Source organism: Phodopus roborovskii, unplaced genomic scaffold, assembly GCF_943737965.1.
Source record: "Phodopus roborovskii unplaced genomic scaffold, PHOROB, whole genome shotgun sequence".
Lineage (NCBI taxonomy): Eukaryota > Metazoa > Chordata > Mammalia > Rodentia > Cricetidae > Phodopus > Phodopus roborovskii.
This window is the reverse complement of record NW_026125444.1, coordinates 20,461,633-20,483,156: the sequence shown is the minus strand read 5'-3', so window position 1 is coordinate 20,483,156 and position 21,524 is coordinate 20,461,633. Positions and strand designations below refer to the sequence as shown.

General features: G+C 39.3%; 1 protein-coding gene across 6 annotated transcripts in view; it reads left to right on the top strand.

Annotated features, from left to right (window-relative positions):
• Window positions 1-1,753: 1,753 nt before the first annotated feature.
• Cnot4 (CCR4-NOT transcription complex subunit 4) overlaps window positions 1,754-21,524 on the top strand; it is a 97,593-nt gene continuing 77,822 nt past the window's right edge. For 2 of the 6 annotated variants that reach the window (XM_051175865.1, XM_051175866.1), the window contains exon 1: window positions 1,755-2,058. The gene's annotated coding sequence lies outside the window, so the exon portion shown is untranslated. Of the gene's footprint in view, window positions 2,059-21,524 lie in introns of all 6 variants that reach the window. The other 4 variants (XM_051175864.1, XM_051175867.1, XM_051175868.1 and 1 more) reach the window with 4 other exon arrangements.

The following is a 21,524-nucleotide window of genomic DNA, read 5'->3' as shown; positions in this document are numbered from 1 at the left end:
TTGGCTTTGAACTCACAGAGATCTATCTGCCTTTGCCTTCTGAATGCAGGGGTTAAAGGTGTGAGCTACAATAACAAACCTTAGGTCTTTTCTTTCTCCAAAGAAATTGCACAGGCAGGTGATTCTCAAGAAATGTCCTTATTGTGACAGTTCTTACTGAGTCTAACTGTCAATAACAAAAAAACTTGACTGGGCACGGTACCACATGCCTTCAATCCAAGTGTTAAGAAGGCTGATGCAGGGGAATAACCTTTGAGTTCAAGGCCAGCATGAGTTACATAAGGAGACACTGTCTAAAGTAAAAAACAAAAACCTTATTTGTTCTTCTAGCTATTTTGCTTATCCAGTGTAGAATTATACCATATATAATATATGTTATATATAAATAATGATCAGTTTTTAAAAATCCATGTGCCATGTATATGGAATATTTAGACATTTAACTACCTGAAGATGAATGCAAATGATTTTCCAAGCTTATTTCCAGGTAATCATTCTATATGACTTTGTAACTTCAGATTCAATTAAGTGTGAGTCTATTACCACTAATTCTTCACTAAAATTATCGACTCTACTTTGAGTGAAGATGGAACCATAGAAAACATAATCTTAAAATATGAAATGAGGACTGGTCGTTAAGAGATTCAGACTTTAACATTTGTGTCATTCCCTACTCTCCCATTTTCTGTTTTAAATTCTCTCCTCCCGCTTTTTGCTTTCAGGCCTCAAACGTGCCAGCCCACGCACTACCACTGTGGTGGATCCTCAGTCGCATCCTATGTGTTTTAATGCTGGATTTGAAATTTTGTTTCCTTTCACGTCTCCAAACCCCAGCACGTGCACACACACTGGAACGGGGACAGGAGACCCTGTGCTCTGCTCTTCAGCATACGGCTTAGGGCTGGGTGCCAAGGAGGAGCTCAGAATTTGTGCGAATGAGTGTAGGATATACTCGCAATAAAAAGAACCGACCGCCCGGGGAGCGCCACCTACAACAGAGTTCTAGAAAGCAACCAGGTAAGCGCAGTCAAGTGAACGGGTTTTGCTCTTTAGGATTTCTTGGTGCTGGAACCGGCCGAGGTCGCATTCACGTTCTCTGGGAGGTGCTTATTTGTGCAGTTTGAGAGCCTGACGCACACAGCTGTGCGGGCTGGACTAGCGGCCAACAAGAGTGTGCAGCGAAGTCCGCATGCGGTTCCGCATCAGCAACACTCACTGTTCTGACTGCACGAGTTCTCTTGGGAAGCGTGCATCCGGCAATTCAGGATTATTTCTTCACTGGCGATTTTTGCCGTAAGGATGAGATCAACCCTGCCAGGGGCAGGACGCGCAGAGACCAGGAAGCGAACGCTCGCTTTCCCAAACAGTATCGAATCCTCTCAGTCTAGTTCAAATCCCGCGCTCTTGCAAGCCTCAACCTAATTCTACCTCCACTCCGCCCCCGCAGGATACCTATCTGTGAAGGGCGGGCCAGACAAAACACATCCCTGCTCCCTGCAAACCAGCCAAGTTTCGTAGAGTTTTGGCTTCCTACACCTCGGCAAACATTAATGAAAACCGCCGACCACATGACACGGTAGCCACACACGAGGGCAGAGGAGGAAGCAAAACAAGAAGAAAGCCGGCGCTCCGGCGGCCACGTGAGGTGAGGACTCCCGAGCGCCCTCTCCACTGATGACTCCAATTCCCGGCCTGCCCCGGGGCCGGCCGTCCTCCGAGGACTACGACTCCCAGGGTGCCGCGGAGCAGTCCGCCGCAACCTCCCACTCGGCCGCCTGCCGCTGGCCCCGCCCCTCCCCCGCCCCTCCCGGCTCGCTCGGCATGCGCCTGCGCAGCGGAGGCCGGAGGAGTCTTACCCTAATGTAAGATGGTGGCCCGTCTAGCTGTGGAACCCACCGAAAGCTGAGAGTCTCTCTCTCAGCCGTAGAGGTCGGACTCGCTGAAGCAGTCAGGCCCGGTTCTGAAGAGTTTTTTTCGCCGGCTCTGGTTCACCGGTCTCCTGTGAGGACGCGGCAGCGCGTGGAGCCGGCTAAGGGAAAAGCGAGGCAAGGCAGGCGGGTGAGTGTCTGCGGGGCTGGGCTTAGGGGAAACCCGGGGCTGGCCGGCTACGAGAGAGCGGAGGCTTCGCTGGGGCTGTGCAGGCCGCACCCCCCTTCCTCCCCATCCCCCGCCTCGCCTTCACCCTCCTCCTCCTCCGGCTGCCGCCTCCTCCTCCTCTTCCTCCCTCTCCCCTCTACGCCACAGCAGTTACCACCAGGAAAAGGCAGCCGGGCTGGAGGCAGCGCGGCGGCGGGCGAGCGCCGGCTCTCCGCCTCAGGATTTCTTCACTTGGGGAGCCGAGAGGGCTTCCCATGGCCAACCTTCCCCCGCGTTTTCCCGGCAACAGTAGTATCCTTAGGGCTCGGTCCTCCTTGGTTCCCCGGTCGCCTTTCCCCTCTGACGTCCTTTCCAACTGGCCCTGGTCCCCGAAGCCACAACCATCACTTGTACTCCGGCCGCTGCTGAGACCGGCGCTGCTGCTCATTGCCCATGCCCACCCCGTCCTGTTTGGTGCTTGGGGGTTTTTGCCCCCCCCATTTGCCCCCTTTAGCCCCTCTGCACTGATGCCGCTCCGGATCTAGCCTCTGCCCCCCTCTAGTGCTTGCAGTCATGCAGTCAGCCCCCGGTCTGTCTGCCAGACCCGAGCTGATTCCGACGTGCAGTCAGTCTCCTTTAGCCACATCTGTCATCTGAAAGCCACCCCGTGAGTATCTAAATTGTGTTGCTGCTCCGTTGCTTCGTGGAACCCACCTGTTTCTCAAACCTTCTCGAGAATAGTCGGCCCCTTCCCTCTTTCCGATACAGATTCTTTCAGCACACACTTCCAGAAAAGGGGAGCTGCCCCTTGTTCCTTGAAAAGTAAAAGGAAGTTGGGAAGTGAGTGAAATGAGGTAGGATAGATACTATTAACGTTAAAAGACCTTTCTAAAGGCTACCAGGAAAGGAATGTTTTGCATCGTGTAATCGTTTTGTTGCTCATTCGCCGTGTCGGACCATGTCTTTTTACATGTCTTTTCATTTTCGACCTCCTCCACACCACTCAGCGTTCTCCTGAATTGCCTTTCCTCAGGACACTTGATGTGGACACTGATTATACCCATAAAGAACAGCTTAGCATTTCAAAACAAGATGAATCTGGCTGGCACACACACAGAATTCATCCGTGAACACCACATGCAAATACATATGGTATTTTGATTATATGTAGGTTACGGATTCCTTTTATATTGAGAATAGATTATTAGCTACGTTATATTGATGTTTAGGCTAACTGATAACATTTATTTGTGATTTGGGTGATTTCCTAGTGTAAAATTGACTTTTTTCTTCTTTTGATCTGGGAAGTTCCCTTTTGACATTTTTAAGATAGGAGTTATGTGAATAAGTTGTATGGAAAAATACATTAGGTATGTATGCAAAAGAAAAGTTGATATTTTGGGGTAAACTTAAATTCCTTTTTTTCCCCATAGAAAAGAAGGGGGCTGAGAAGTCATAAAGCTGTGCATATACAGTGGCATTTAGCTCTTATCACCTATAGTAAGAGTCAGAAACCCGAGAGCAGTGGCAGCTTACAGTCTACAGTTTAGTGAAAGCACAATTGAAATGTACTAGTTTGCCTAGAGAAGTCAGAGCTATTGCTATAATACACCACAGTGAAATAAAGAATTACCAGAAAAGCAAATAGGATTATTGAGGTCAGATTCACATATGTCAAATTGGAATGTAATACACACATCATGCTTTTAATATATATGCAGTCTAGATAGTGGTGCCACACACCTTTAATCCCAGCACCGGGGAGGTAAGATCTCTCTGAGTTCATGGTCAGCTACACAGAGAAACCCTGGATTGAAAAACAAATTTTGTTTTGCAAACAGTGTATATGTTTGTTTTGTTTTGTATGTATACGCGCGCGCGCACACACACACACACACACACACACACACACACACACACACACACGTGAAAATATTTAGAGTCACAGTAGCAGTCTGGATACAGTTTGTCTTGGGAAAACCAGTAAAAACACTTTGTATGTCAATACAAATGCAGTTCCTCTAGACACTTTTGCACATTCCCAAGTTATTGTTTTACATATTTTACCTATAACATTTGAGTGTTCTTGTATTTGATATTATATTCTGATATTGTGAAACAGTCTTTAAGAAAATGTTAGAAAAACTGCTTTTAAAGCTTACTTCTTTCTGCAGGGCAGTGGTGGCTCACTCCTTTAATCCCAGCACTGGGGAGGCAGAGGCAGGCGGATCTCTGTGAATTCAAGGCCAGCCTGGTCTACAAAGCTACACAGGGAAACCCTGTCTTGAAAAACAAACAAAAAGCTTGCTTCTTTTTGCACTTTTTCTTTTTCCTTTTCTTTTTATAGGCAGGGTCTTTGTGTAGCTCTGACCTGGAACAAGCAATAAAGATCAGGCTGGCCTTGAACTTGTAGAGATCCTCCTGCCTCTGCCTCCTGAGTGCTGGGTGTGCCCTACCACGCCTGACCAAAGCTCCTTTTCCCCCCTTTAGCCTCTTAAGCCCTCTCTATTCTTCTGAGAACTGGGAGCAATTAATGCAGCAAATCTTGTCTTGAAGTTAAAAAAAAAAAAAAAAAACTTTTGATTTAGTTTATCAATAACTTGTCTTCAACTCCATGTAAAAAAATAGATACTGGTAGAAAGCTTTCACTTTAAACAATCTTGTCTAGATACTCTTGGCAGTCATACTTGGCTGAATTGTAAGCAGTATGTTCTGAGGAGAGGACTGTTTGTCTGATAGAAGGGGTGAGTGAGTTTTTAATACATCTTTTCTTTTGGCTCACTCAGTATCTTGTCTTTTTTTCTCCTCTGGGGCTATCAAATTCTTTTTCTAGCCTTTTGAAATAAAAGTGAATTTACTTGGGATCTTTAGGATGTCTAGAGAAGATACAAAAGTTTTTTTTGACACATTGATAGGCAGTAAGCTGAATTTTATAAATATTTTTGTGTTTTGTAACATTTTCACCTTGGCAGTTTAATACTTAATGATTTCCTTTGATAATTTTGAATTCTTTCTGCCAAGTTGAATAGTCTTCAAATGAATAGTTTGTTTGTATGAGATTTTTAAACGTGAGTTACTTAAAGTTGGCCTATCATATAATTTTTCAGAAAGTTGCATAGACAAACCTTTAATTTGATTAGGATGAAAGATACAAACATCAAAATACAAAATAGAATTCTTTTGTGATATTTGTCGACTTCATTTAATGGAAATGGTACAGATAGCTTGCAACCCATTACTTTGTTTTTGTTGTTCTAAAAAGAAGTCTTAAGGTGTAGCTCAGGCTGTCCTGGAGCTGACTATGTAGAGTAAGCTGCCTTTAGCAGAGTTGTCCTGCTTCAGCTTCCTTAGACTGGAAATATAGCTTATACCCATATAACCAGTCCTGGATATAACTCAGGACTTTATAAAAAACAGAAGACATTGCCTAAGGATGAGCACTGAGCATTAGGGGAGTTTTACTTTTGTGGTACTAGGCTGTCAGATAGAGCCTCCTGCATGCTAGACAGTAGCTTTCAAGGAGTTTTATTGTAAAATGGATTTTGTGTCTTAAGAGAATGAAAAACAGTTTATTTAAGCAGTTTGATTTTTAGAAGCTTTATTCCTTCCTCTTTATCCAATTTTAAAATGAAGCTACACCCTTCATTTTAATGATTTTTCTTATGTGACTCCAAGTAATACTTGATTGAACTGTTACTGTTTTTTGTAGAATGTGTGAGATAGGTTTAATTTGTGAAAGGTTCAGTCTCTGCTGAAAATGCAAATAGATCTGCCACTACCTATATTACTTATTGCCTTGACTTTTTGTGAAGGAAGTTACAGTGAACTAAGTTGGTTTTGAAACAAAAACAGTAGGGAAATAGGTTATACAGGTTTCTGCTGATCTAGAAACAGAATAACTAGAATGTACTACATACATTTCCCAAAGGAGTTCTTAATCTAAATGGAACTTGTAAATGGTTTTCATCCCACTGGAATAGCATGTGTCAGATAAAACTTAGAACACATTCTAACGTTTTATAAACTTTCTGTTCCCTCGGAGTTATTAGGAAAAGTCTACAAATACCCACTTTTGAAAAGAAAGTTGTGGTAATCTTGGTAACTTAAAGATTTAATGTATTTTTTCCTCAAAAATTGAGACTGCATGAATAAATGATAGTGTAATCTACTTCTTTGATCAAGTTGTGGGTATTTACACATTTTATTTCAAAATTTTAATCTCATTTTGTAGACTTAAAAAAAAATGTTTTTTTTTTGAAACAGGGTTTCTGTGTTAACAGCTCTGGCTGTCCTGGAACTCACACTGTATACCAGGTTGGCCTCTGAACTCACAGAGATCCACCTGCTTCTGGCTCAGCCTCATGAGTGCTGGGATTAAAGGCTTTCACCACCATGCTCTGCTCACCACCATGCTCTGCCCATTTTATAGATTTCTTTAGTTGAAAGATTGTGTAGTAAAATGCCAGCTTTCCCAAATGTGGTAATCTAGTGGGATCTCTCACATTATTTCTTCATCATCATCATCATCATCATAATGCCGTCTGTTCTGTATGTGCATTTGTGTGTTCACACAGATTCATGTGTGTAGGTATGCCAGAGAACAAAACTTCAGGTGTCAATGTTAGCAATGGGGACAGAGTTTATCATTGACTGAAACTCACCAAATAGGCTAGATTGGCTCTCCATGAAACTGCAGGGTTATCCCGTCTTTGCCTAGTCAGGGCTGGGATTGCATGCATGTGCCCATCATACTCAGTGAGTTTTGAGGACAAATGCCATCCACGTAAACCATCCTCTCCCACCCTGGTTCCTTAAGTTTTGTGGGTTTTTTGTTTGTTTTGGTTTGCTGTTGCCTTCCCCCCCAAAGATGTTTATGGACTATTCCAACAATGTTTTTTTTGGCTCCATGTATTTAGTTTTGGTTAGTTTTTCCATGTTAAGGAACACATTTCCTTATGTATATGAAGCAAGTATGTTACTACTTAACTATATTCTTGTAACATATTTGCATGGTTTTCTTTTGTCAGAAGAGGAAAGCCTAAAATAAAGATATATGAGTATAAGGCAGTCTGAAATGATTTTTTTTTTTTTTTTGCCTCAGTGTATTTGTGAGGATGGATTCTTTATTAAACTGTTTATATGGGAAAATTTTCCTCTTTCAAGCTTTATTTGTACTAAATGATAGGTGATGTACTTACTATTACTAGGGTAAGCTTTACTATTTGAATAGCCTGTGTGTTGATAGCTCTTCAGAAACATATTGTTTGATATGGTCACTAAAAATCTCATCTCTTAAACAGTTATGGAATAGAATTAGGAATCAAAATGGTCAAGTTGACTGTGCAAAACCAGTGTGTAAAAACAAAGACCAAATACCCACCCTAGTGGTACACACCTTTAATCCCAGCATTGGGAGGCAGACCTCCCGAGTTTGAGAGCAGCCTGGTCTACAAAAGTAGAGAGTTCCAGGACAGCCAGAGCTACACAGAGAGACCCTGTTTCAAAACAAAACAAAGCAACAACAACAGGTAGAGGGGGAAAAACAAAAAACAAAACAAAACAAAAAAAAACCCAACCCAAAACCAAACTCGAGAAAAGCAATGTAATTGGAGAAAAGAATACCATTACTTAAAAATAGTAGGTGTTGTATTACTCTTTGTAGAAGGGGTTAGCAAGTGATGTAGAAAAAGCAGTGACTGAATCTGAATGGGTGCTATATGTTGACATAACCAAGGAGTGGAATGTTCTTTAACAGTAACAGATACATTGTCACTAAGCCAAATATCTGGAAATTCATAGCATGTTTTTCTGTCTCTCAATAAGATGTTATTTTGTGATAATGGAAGAACCTATTTAATTCATTCCCTGTTTAGGCTTCAGATGTATTTAGATTGTAAATTTACTGAGTTGACATTGTCTGACTTAGGTTATTGAACCTTGGTTGTAACAGTTTTTTCTCCATTTAAAAAAATGAAAAAACTTTGCTGCTTTCCATATTTTAGTTAATGGTCTTCTGATTTTTTTTTTAATTTTCAGCAATTGTTTAGACCACTTGTGGATGACCAAAATTAATAAAAATGTGTAATATAGACAGTAATCCATTGGTGGTAAGGTTAATTCTGTTTTTCATAGAAATTTCTTATATTTTGATGCCATATTCTCCCAATTTACTTTCAGTAACTTGCTGAAAAGAGTATAGATGCTGCAAGTTCACTGTCGGATTGGATCTTTCTAGAAACCTTTCTTTTACTGTCAGTGGAGATCTAGATATTTATTGGGGAAAGAAGTTAATTTACAGGTCTGTAATCCTAACTACTTTGGAGTGAGGTAGCTTGATCATGAATTCAAGGCATGCAAGCACACACACACACGCATTCTAACACTCGGCTATATTCCCAGCTCGAATCCCTTTTAAAATAAAAAAATGAAACTTTGTGAAAAAATTTCAGCAAATAGGAGGTAGCTATGAACTGTGATGTAGCTGTCACTGTACGTCAAAGAGGAGCTCACAGCTCGTTTTCATCTCTGCCCCACTCACTGCACCCTTCTTCCTAACACTCCACACCATTCTGAATCAACTCCTAGTCATCATGTTATTTTCTTTTGTACTAGAACTCTTGACATAATAAAATACTTTGAATTTTAATCAGTATCGTGCAGTCAGCTTTTCAAATTGTTGAGTGCATATTGTAGACCCACATGCTGGAAAAATGGCAGTTTGGTTTATCTTAACAAGAATACTTTGTAATAGTATAACCAGTCCCCTTTCCAGAGCAGTATTCAAATAATGTATATCATACATAAATTTAAGTCCATTGTCTTCACATCAGAGTTGTAGGAGTGAGGCTTCATGGAGAAAGTAGGAATTACATAAAGAATATGAACTCTTTGTATCTTCAGAGCATCTCCAAAAGAACATTCCATACATTCCATGTGGGGGATGTAAGCATGAGCAAACACTTGGTGATGAGGATCAGCTTGATGTGAGGGGGATGTAAGAAGTCTTGATTTTTTTTGGAAGAAAATGTTAATTTGGTTTGTAGCAGATTATTTTGTATAAGTACACTAGAATTGGTTTATGAAGTACCTGTGTAGAATCAGATTGAATTTAATCTGCAGAGCAGTTAAGCACCCCCACCCTCACAAAAAAAGGTAAGAATCAGGAGTCACATGGTGGTATTTCTTTAGAAAGATGAATTGTTCTTTCAGTACTGTGCAGAATAATTTGGGGTTAACACCTGAATTTTGTTTGAAGCATTAAAACCAGTGGGGAAGCTGTTCTGAGAAACGTTAAAGCATGAAGGTGGAAATTCTACAGGGTTCAGCAGTGCATTAGGCCTTCTTCTTCTTCTTTTTTTTTTTTTTTAAGATTTATCATTATGCATATATGTGTGTGTGTTTATGTGTATATGCTAAGTGTGTACGGGTGCTCAGAAGAGGGTGTTGGATCTCTTGGAGCTGGAGTTACAGGTGTTCATGGCCTCCTGATATAGGTATTTGGAACTGAGTTCAGGTCCTCTTCAAGGGCAGTATGCCTGCTTAACAGCTAAGCCATCCCTCCTGTCCCTGAGTCTTTTCTTCAGACCCTTAACTTAAGCCACAAAGTGACACCATATTTGGATTGGAAAATAGGACTAAAGAAATGTGTTGTTGTCTTTCATAGTAAACTGTAATTGTTTTATACAAGGCCACTCCCTTACCTGCTCCTAGTAGAGTCTCATGTTATCTAGGCTGACGTGCAGCTCGGGCCCAAGTCATTTTTTTGCATCACCTTTCTGAGTTGCTGGGACTATAGGCCAGCATAATTGTAGCTAATTTAGAAGCAGGTTTTTAGTGAGGTAGTTGTACATGATTACGCAAATAGCCTAAAAAAGAAATTCCGTTTTTGGCAATTTTAGATACTCATTCACTGGGTAATAGTGAGGAAAACATAGAAGAAACATTAAGATAGTAAAAAGTAAAACATCTTTCTCCCCTTGGCTTTAAGAGAGTCTTGCTTTGTAGAGCTTCGAAATGTGCTGATCCCTTCTGCCTTTGCCCCTTAGAGTGTTAGGGTTACAAGTGTGTGCCACAGCGCCTGCTCACTTTTTACAACTAGAAATTTTATTGTATCTGCTTCTGTGTGTTTATTAGTATAGATAAGATGTGAGACTGCTTATTATTTGGATATTTCCACTCAGGAAATATTACTGGGTTTCTTTAAAGTTTAATGATGGCTTGATGAGATAGAAAGAGTGGCAGAAAATTCTGATGAATAAGGGCATTATATATTGAAAACTCCAACTAATCTTAAGGTTGAATAGGATTTTAAGGTCATCAGGACAGAGTATAAGGACATTGTGGAATGAAAATTTATTCTCTGATTTACTTTGAGATGCTTGGTTTTTATAAAAGTACTTTTTGGAGGCTGGGGAGGTGGCCTAGTTGGTAAAGGGCTTGTTGTATAAGCACTAGGACCTTAGTTTGGATCTCCAGCAACTACTTGCAAAACAAAACAGAACAAAACAAAACAAACAAAACAAAATAAAAAAAACAACCAACCAAAACAGCTGAGTATGTTGGGCACCTGTAATCTCATCTGGAGTAGGAAGAGAAAGGAACATCCTTGGAGTTTGCTGAATCCTTGAGCTTCATCCACATTCAGTGAGATTTCATCCACATCAGTGGGTAAGTTAGGGAGTGAATGAAGTTATAGTCCTCTGTCTGTGGCTTCCACATGTACACGAACACATGTGCAGATATACATGATCACAGGCCAGTGCATACAGATTTTAAAGATCTGGTTAAACAGCAAACCCACCCCCCCCACCCCCCCAACCCCCCGTCTGTGGGGTGTGTGTGATTGCTGTTCTGAGACCCTTGGAAGTATTTTATTCAGGTTGTCAATCCTCATTAAGCTGAGTTCCTTCACATATTGTGTATTTCTAGACAGCATGCTTCACTTTGTGAAGAAATTTTCACATTTTTAAGTTCTTCCTGCCTCTCTCCTCTCTATCCCCCTTGCCTTACTCATGCTAACAAGTGCTGTACTGTTTCATCCCCAGTTCTTTCTGGAGACAATATCTTATGTAGCTTAGGCTATTCAAAAGTCACAGTGATTTTTTTTTTTTTTTTTAGCCCTCAGTTTATTTATTGTGTACTTGTCTGAGCATGTGCCTTCCATGGGTTGCATGTGGAGTTTGGGAGTCCTTTCTTCTACTATTTGACCTCCAGAGGTCAAATTTACTGCATCAGGTTGGTAGCAAGTATATTTACCTACAGAACCGTGTTGCCAGCCCCTGAAAAGCTACTTTGTAGCAGGGGATAACCCTTGAACTGCTAAACCTCCTCGGCTCCAACTCCCAAGTTTTGAGATTAAGGACCACTACACCCAGCTCACTTTGTGTTCTTTCTTTCGTTTTAAATTTTCTATGTTTTTAGTTTTATTATATAAATGGTTTGCCTTGCATGTATGTCTGTTTGGTAAATGTGTGCCTGGTCCCTGTGGAAGTCAGAATAGGGTATTAGATGCCCTTGAACATGTGGCTGAGGTCCACTGTGTGGGTGTTGGGAATTGAACCCCCCAGTCCTTTACAAGAGCAGCCAGTACTCTTTAACTGCTGAGCTATTTCTTCAGCCCCTTTACTTTGTTTTAAAGTTTGTGTAGGGGGGGTTCTTTTAGCTTTGTAAATGGTAGATGAATAATAAATTTATTTACTTATACTTCTTGCTTCCTTCAATATCTAAAGTATTTTTATGTTGTATTTAATTTGTAAATCTCAAAGTTTTTCACAGTCAAGGCTAAAACTGGCTGAAGCCCAAAGTGTTTAGAATTTTAAATTTACACTTTTACCAGTCATTTTCTTTCTTGTGTTATAAAAGTTAGGATCTACATAATGCCATGGGTATTGTAGCTTTTGTATAATATTAATAATAATAAAAACCAAGATGTAATGCACATTATTGGGAAATACAAGTTGACTATCCCTAACTTCAAGTTCCAAAATGCTCCTAAAATCTGAAATGGGACACTAAACACTAACATGATAGCCATAGTGGAAAGTTCCATACCTGCTGTCAATGAGAGATCACAGTCAAAATGCAGATAAACTAAAGCTAAAAGATTTTCTTAGCTATCAGGTTTGTAAGTTAAGGTGTATATGAAAAATAAGTGAATTTCATGTTTTTATAGTTGTGTGCTAATCTCAATTTTGTACTTGTCTCATTAGGTATATGTATATACTCTAGACTCTCCCCATACTTTGAAAAACACATCTTCCAGCATTTCAGGGATATGCAGTCTGTATTCCTCGACATGCCCCCTATCCTTAGAGCCCCTTCATCTTTGAAATGTGTCAGAGCTAACTGTCTTGTTTTCAGTTTCACTCTATTTCAACAGCGTCTTGCTGTATAGCCCAGGCTGGCTTCAAACATCCTGCCTCAGTCTCTATAGTGCTGGGATTATAGGCCTGTGCTGTCAAGTCTAGCTGGCAGAGTTATTTTGACTTTTTTTTTTTTTTTTTAATTTATTTACCTGGTTATGGTTCTTAAACACAAACACCATTTGCCTTCTCTTTGGGGACTTTTTAGTATGATATTTTATGTGTTAATTTTGGATTTTGTAAAAGGGAACCTTTTTATTTGTTTGTGTGTGTGACATATGTGAGTGTCTGCACGGGCCAGAGAGGACATTGAATGGCTTAGAGCTGGAGTTACAGATAGATGGTTGTGAGATACTTGGGTCCTCTGAAAGAATAGGAAGTACTCATAGCCTCTGAGCCATTTCTCTAGCCCTGTGATTTGTCTATTATTTTTAAGTATGTATATAGGTGTTGGAAAAATTGTTACACCCAGGCATTTTACAGGATAGGCAGGTGGTTTTAGGGGAAACCTTTGCCTGTTAAAAAATTTGTCTGACATTAGCAATGGGGACTCAGACATCATTTTTTTTTTACTAATAATTTTAAGGCAACAAGAGATTTTTTGAGGATTATTATTATTGTGTTCTTTTTTTCTTTTTGATACTGGAGATTCCTAACTCCCCAGCCCTACTCTATTCTTTTATTATATATTACTGAATCTAGAGCCAGGAGTAGTAGGTCATGCTTGTTGTAATTCAGCCAGCAGGAGGCAGAGGCAGTAGTTTCAAGCCTGATCTGAGTTTCAAGCCTATTGAGTGAGACCTTGTTTGAAAAAAAGAAAGAAAAAAGTAATTTTAAAACTTGTAATGCAGGCCTGGAGAGATGACTCAGCAGATAAAAGCAGTTGCTGCTCTTACAGAGGAGCTGTTAGGTTTCAGTACCTGCATCGATGGCTTACAACTGCCTGTAACTTCTGGATTACGCCGTCTTCCCCCCCCACCCTCAATATACACACACTTAATAAGTAAAAACAAAATGTTTTTAAAAATTCAAAAACCTTTGGCATGATACTAAAGAAAATACTGTTTTTAATTATTTGATATATAAAGGATAAAGGACTAACTTAGATGGTTTTTATTTGTTTTGATTTGTTTTTGTTTTGTTTTGAAGCAAGGTTATCATTATCTAGCCCTGACCAGCTTGGGATTCACTATATAGATCAGGTTAGTCTTGAACTCACAGAAATCCACCTGCCTCTGCCTCTCCAGTGTACCACCATGCCCAGCCTTAGGTGATGTATGGGTGTTTGCCTATATGCACATTTTTGTATACTGTGCATGCTGTGCCTATAAAGGCCAGCAGAGTCATCAGATTCCCTGAGACTGGAATTACGGAAAAGTGGTTTGCAAATGTTCTTATCGCAGTTTCTAATACCTCTTCACAGAGCAAAAGTTTATTTTGTTATTTTGAGGCAGGGTCTCACCATTTATTTAGTCCTGACTGTCCTGGAACCCATTAATATAGACCAGGCTGGCCTTGATCCCCGCCCTTCACCTCCTTCATTCCTTCCTTCCTTCCTTCTCTTCCTCCCTCCCCCTCCTCCCCCCTCCCTCCCTCTTCCCCTCCTTCCTTCTCTCCTTTCCCCTTTCCTTTTGGAAAGTAAAACATCAACAACCCCTTTTGAAGATCAAGTAAACACTGTATACAATGTACAGGTGGCACAGAAAGTTTCTAGTATACACTTAAAACTGAAACTGATGGTTTAGTTCTGGTCAGTGGTGGAATGCTTATATTGATTTAATTTTTTTCATGAAAATGTTATGTTTTGATGTGGTCCAAATCTTCCTTTTGTAGATAAGACTTTTGCATCCTTTACCTAATGCTGAGTTGTGAAGAATTTTCAAGTTAAAGAAGGTTAGAAGGGTTAGAGGTGGAGATTTATTTTGTCTGTGGTGATGGGAAGGATGATGCTGTTTTGAGAGAGTTTTACTATATAACACATTCTGCCCTTGAACTTCCCAATCTTCCTGATGCAGCTTCCTAAGTATTAAGATTATAGGCATGAATCACCCCCATACGTCATGTTTAAATGTGTGGTCCATCTCAAGTTGATTTAATTTAACATTTCCTGATTAGTAAGATTTCACATCTTAGCATCATTGCTTCAGCATCATTTGTTATAAAGGTGTTCTTTCCTCCATTGAATTGCTTAGGTTAAAGTTGTGAAAAATCAGTTGGGCATATTTGAGCACATTTTTCTGGGGTTTCTACTCTGTTCATTCAGTCTGTGAATCTCTCCATCAGCACTCCGTGGTGTTGTAAGTTGTAACATTGGGAAGAGTAATTCTTCGCATTGGATTGTTTTTACAAAAATGCTTTAGGTATCTTAGGACTTTCCCCTTCCCTTACAAATTTCATAAACCCCATTCATACCTGCAAAACCCTTTTTTGTTATTTTTTATAGGAATTACATTATTCCTGCAGCAGAGGTGATTAGTATCTTTACTGTATTATGTCTTCCAATCAGTAAGCATGATAAGGCTCTTGAGTTATTTAAATCTTTTACTTCTTTTTTATCACCATAGGTATATAACTAAGGACCTAAGAGATATTGGGCATGCATTATACCATTGAGCCATATCTAAAACTTTTTTTTTAAACTTGCTTTCTTGCTAATTTTCAAGATAGGCTTCTCTTAGGATGTGCAGACATCCTAATAGAATGTGCCTTGAACAAGTAGCTAGGACTGCAAACCTGTACCACATTGGGTGTTTTGGTTACCTTGTTGCTTTGACATAATCCCTAACTCTAGGAAGGAAGGGTTGTTTTAGTTCACAGTTTGAGAAGATGTGGTTGATGATGCAGAGAAGGCATGGTAGCAGGAGCATGATGAGGCTGGTTATATTATGTCCGGTTAGAAAGCAAAGTGATGAATGATGAATGCTACTCAATTTGTTTTCCTTTCCCTCTTTGTATTATGTTGGAAATCCTAACCCATGGGATAGTGCTGTTTACATGCAGCATTGGTCTTCCTTCGTGGAAAAACCATCATAGATAACAACCAGGCTGTGTCTCCTAAGTGATTGCAAATCCAGTCAAGTTACAGTGAAGAATAACCATTGCATAGACTAGTTTCTTTGAGCAATATAAGAACATTTTTGGGTTCTAGTTATATAGAAATGTGCTTGTTTTTGTTTATTGATCTTGAATCTTGTGATCTCCCTGTAGTAGAATTTCTTCTTCTTATTTTCTAAGTAAATAGTTACAGGATCTGTGAATAAGAACTTTGCAAAAGCTTTCCCAGTCTGGTTTGCTTTTCATTTTCTGTTCTTTACTGTGTAGCCTTCCATAACTGTTAAGTAAAACTGGTGAGAACTACTGTCTTTGCTTTGGGCCTGTACTTTAGAGGAAAGATTGTTTTACCATTAAGTGTGATGTTAGCTTGTTAGTTGTGGCTATTTTTTTTTTTTTTTTAAGCTTTTTCTTTGCTAAGTTGTTGAAGTTACCCTTCTGTTACTGGTTTGTTCAGAAGTGTGTACCTCCCACCCCAAATCAAACCTAGGCCTCAGGTAAGCCCGGCATGTGCTCTTTACTACTGACCTGTGCCCCAGGCCCTGTTGAGATTTATTACCAGGAACGAAACATTTTTAGTGTGAGTGCCCGTGTGTCTGCATGACAATTTGTGCAGTGTTTCTGAAGGCCAGAAGACAATGTGGGATCACCTGGTGTTGCAGTTGGGAGCTCTTCTACATGAGTGCTGAGAACCAAATTCAGATCCCTGGAAGATCAGTAGAGTTTTTAACCAGTTGGTATATTTCTCTACATCCATATGGATTTTTTTTTTTCTTTCAAGAGTTGAGTCAGGGCTGGAGAGAGAGCTTGGTGATTAAGAGAATTGGCTGCTCTTCCAGAGGATCTAGGTTTGATTGCCAGCACCCTTGTAGCACCTCACACCTGTCTATAACTCTAGTTCCAGGGGACTCAACTCAACATCCTTTTCTGGCTCAAAGCACCAGGCATACGCTTGGTACACAGACATGCAGCCTATCTCTTGCATAGCTGGAACAAATCCCATTTTGTTATGGTTTACAATCTTCCTTATGCATTCCTGGGTTTTAATCTAATACTCTTATTCAAGATTTCTGTGTCTTAAGTTCACAAGGGATGTTGATCCTAAGTTCTTTCCCTTCCTCTTTTTGTATGCGCTATCTTTGTCATTATTATTATTATTATAATTATAATTTCCTTTGCATTACTGGGGATCAGATCTGGAGCCTTGCATATGTCAAGTAAGTGCATTATCATTGAGTTGTATTATAAGCTGAGACAGCAAAGAATGAATTATTTAATTTTTGATAGAATTTACCTAGGAAGTTGGTTGGGCCAAATGATTTCTATTTGGAAAGCTTGTTAATTATGGCTTTCACATCTTTAGTGGTTTTAAGAGTGACCAGATTATCTGTTTCATCCTGGTTGAGTTTTGGTAGCTTTTTTTTTTTTTTTTAAACATGTCTCTGTCTGTGTGTGTGTGTGGGGGGGGGGAAGTGGTTTTGTTTTGGTAGTAATTGGGATTGAGCCCAGGGTCCTGTGTGTGCCAGGCAAGTGCTCCATTACTAATTTATATACACAGACCTGAATAATTGCATTATTATTATTACTATTGTTTTTGAAACAGAGTCTCACTGTATATATAGCCTTGATTGGCTTGGAACTTGCTGTGTAGATCAGGCTGGTTTCAAACTCATATTCACCTGCCTCTGTCTCTCAAGTATTAAAGGAATGCACTTCCACACCTGGCATGAACTACATATTAAGCATATTGTTGGAAAATAAATGAGAGAGAAATCTGTGTCCCTAAGGCATTTCATGTGACTGTAAAACAACGGACACCAGAGCCACAGTGGAGAGTACTGTTGGAATTCACAAAACTGGAGGTCAAAGACTGTGAATAGGATTAATGTGTTCAGAGTTGTGAAAGATAATACTGAAATGAGTGGTAAAGAAGGGTTAAGCAAACCCAAGGAACACATCTATACAGGAGAACTACTGAGCCAAAGTGAACATGTATGGCCAGCAGTGAGAGTCAGGACATGTTTTGAGGCAGCAGAATTAGGCAGCATAAGGAGGATACTTTCCTAAACTCCAAGAAAGAATTTAAATTTGAGTAGAATAAAGGACTAGTTTAAAGGTTCCTCCCCATTTATTATTTTTGTGTGTGGGTGCTTTGTCTGCATGTATGTCTGTGGATTATCTGTGTACCTGGTACCGACAAAGGGCAGAACATTGGATCCCCTAGGACTGGAAATTGCTGTATTTGGGTGATAAGAATTGAGCCCTGGACCTCTTAACTGCAGAACCATTTCTCCATTCCTCAGTTTAAAGGTTCTTCCTTCTCCTCCTCCTTTTTCTTCTTTCATATTTTGAGACAGGGTTTCTCCATCTTAACAGGCTGTCCTGGAACTTGCTTTGTAGACCAGGCTGGCCTCAAACTCAAAGAGATCTACGTGCCTTTGCCTCCCGAGTGCTGGTATTAAAGGCATGGGCCACCACAGCCCAGCAAAGATTCTTAATTTAAGAGTGACATGAACATAGTTTAAAACATGGGCACCATCTAGGAATTTATTAGAAATACAAAATTCTATAGTCATAGTGAATCAGAATCAGCATTTTGGAGCCTGTCCTGGAACTAGCTCTGTAGACCAGGCTGACCTCAAACTCACAGAGATCCGCTGCCTCTAGAATCAGAATTTTTGACAAAATAAGTAACCAGTTACTATGTAAAATCATGTTTGACAGGCTTTCATTTTAAGAAAATTGGACAGCTGTATAATGCAACATGAATTGTAGAGAACAGAGACCAGAAGAGTCAATACAGATTGCTTTTGGTCTTATATTAGTAATCCAGTTGAAATAGAGACCAAAAGGGACTTCTTAAAGAAATGAAGTCAGTAGGATGTAATGACCAGATTTAGAGGATGATGGAAAATGCTGAAGCAAAGATGATCAAATTTTGGCACTGTGTAACAAAAAACTGAGTGGACCATTGACAGGAAGTCAAAAGCCTGGGTGGTATAAAGAGCTGTGATTTGTAATAGAAAAATCAGCATAATAACAACTCTGGAGAAAAATCTCAAAAAAGAAAAAAGAAAAAGAAAAAAGAATTCTTACAATTCAAAAGCCCTAAAATAAATATCTGTTTATTATTTTCATATTATCTTGATTTTTTTTTTAAAAAATATGTGAATTTGTTTTTAAGTCATTCTTAGTTTGGACATTTATTATACAATTATCTATCCTATTTCTTTATAATTTTGAAGGAATTTCCCCACTATAAAGTATATCACTCTCAAAATTGTAAATATTCAAACATTTAAAATTACAATGCTCACATGTTAAACTGTAAAGGATTAAATTGGCTTTATTGAGAATGTGGATTGCAGAAGTATTTTATTTAATACCCTGACACTGCCCAAGTTAAAAAAGTTTCTACGTATTTACATATTCTTGATGAAACAGTGTAATGCCTAGGAATTGATTCTTTAGATACTCTAGCTTTGTGTCAATTAATCCACAGACCAATTGTCAGATTTGTCAATTTTGTTGGTATTTTCAGGAAAATATATTTCTAATAAATTTGGCCAAAATTTTATCATTTTGTGTGAGAAATTTTCAGTTTGTTTTCTAATATTTTAAAAGGTTACTTTATATTTTCCTCTCAGTATTTTAATTATTAAGATTTTCCTGTCCGTTTCAAAGTATATATAATGGGCTTGTGAGATTGCTCAGTGGATAAAGGCTGAGTGGATCCCTAGGACTCACATGGTAGAAAATAAAGTAAAATAAAGTAAAACCAAAGTACATATACTAACTTTGCTCTTTAAAATTTAGCCTTTTATATCTGATGGATGCTCTTATTAGCTATTGAAGATTATCAAAGAAATTTTGGTTGGCAGTTCATCTTAACATTATTTTCAAGGATTTTTCTGCATTTTAAACTCAGGACCATGGCTTATTTAAGTCTGTTAATATAAATAATTTTCAGAAAAGCATTTCACAGGGCCTTGGGGTATGGCTCTGTACATAAAATGCTTGCCATGCAAGATGTGAGGTTGGGAGCTTGGATCCTCAGCATGTACTGATCCAAAAAGCTGGGTGTGGTGGTGTAAACCTAAAATTTCAGTGCTGGGGAGGTGGGTATGGATAGATTTTTGGGTTTAGGGTTATTAGTGAGAGATGTTATATCAAAAAGTAAGTGGTAGAAGATATTTGATGTCCTCTGCGTACATACACATGCACAAACACATGTATATACCACACATAAAATTACACAATAAAGTTTTCAATAACAATCTAACATACAGAGCTGGAGAGATGGCTCAGCAGTTAAAGCACTGGCTGTTCTTCCCAAGGACCCGGGTTCAGTTCTCAGCACCTACTGTCTGAAGCACTCTGTGGTGCATGCACTCTAATACGTGCAGGCAAAACAGTCAAATAAAATGATAAAAGGCTAACTTACATGTGTTTTGAAAATTTTATGCAGCAACCATATCAGTTAAGAAATGCTACTATATTAAAGTTGAAAGTATTTTAGTTGACACACTGGAGATAATAGCATAATCCAATTACTGGAATGATAAAAGAAATCACTCAAATATGAAAGTTGGACATTATGGTATATTGTAACCGCAGTGGCATGCACACCTATAATCCTAGCATTTAGAAACTAAGTTAGGGGGAATCAGAAGATTAGCGGCAAGCCACCCTATCTCAAAAAGATACCAAGGGGCCAGTGAGATGGCTCAGCAGGTCTTGTCATTCGCTGTCAAGCCTGATGATGTACATGTGATTTCTTGAGCCCATGTGGTAGAATTCAAGAACTTACTTTCCACAAGCTGTCTTCTGATTTCTATGCCCACACAGACTGCTGTGCATGCAACACACATACAACATTTTAAAATTTAGATTTATTTTATTCTGTGTATGTAGGTATTTTGCCTGCATGTGTATCTGTGTGCCATGTGTGGGCCTGGAACCTGTAGAGGCCAGAAGAAGGCATTGGATCCACTGGAGCTGTAGTTAGGGGTGTTTGTGGGCATCATGTGCTGAGAACTGAACCCTGGGTCCTCTGCAAGAGTAGTAAGTGCTAGCAGTTGCCCAGCCATCTTTTCTAGCTCCATAAAAACAAATTAAAAACAAAACAAAAACAAAGAATATGAAAACATTCAAAGAGTGTTTTAGGAGCTGAAGATATGGCTCAGAGGTTAAGAGCACTTTTGCAGGAATAGAGAGAATTTGGTTTCTGGCATCCATGTGGGATATCTCACAACTACCTGAAACTCCAGTGCTAGGGGATCTTTCTGTCTCTTTGGGTATCTGCAGACACATGGACAAACACACATACCCTAAGCGAAATCTCACTGTGAAAAGCAAATGTTTAGGGCTGGTAAGATTGTTCAGCAGGTGAAGGCTTGCTGCCAAGTTTAATTGCTGAACCCCCCTGGTACAAGGAGAGATTGATCAAGCGTGAGTGTTCCCACAAAGTTAAAAAAACTTTTTAAAAAGATGTTAGCCAACTGTGTTAAATCATAGTAGTACTCCAGCACTTTGCAGCTGCAGGCAGGAGGGTTGGAGGTTATGTTTGGCTTTTGCTACAGAGTAAGTTCTATGTCAATATGAGCTGTCTCAAATAAAAAATGACTAGAGAAATTATTGACAAATATGTTTGTTAGTATATTACTAAATGCAAACATGTCTGTAGGGGAATGCTTCTATCACATCTATTAATAAATATTCACATGTTAACAAACATATCTGAATTATAAATATATGTAATATTAGTTTATCAAAATAACTGGTGTAAAATATCAGGCTCTTGTTTCTGTTTTCTTTAGGTAAACATGTAAGTTTGGTAATTTCAGTGATTTTATTGTTTAGTAAATAAGTTTTAGGGAATATTTGAATATATGTGTTATAGGTTATGGGCCAGATGATTGAAAACAGAAGGGTCAGTCATAAGAGGTTGTTAAATTCTGTGTGACCATGTAATGGAATGTATTATGCTAACAAAAGAATGAAGTAGGAGCATCTCTCTCAATATGGAAGAGTTTC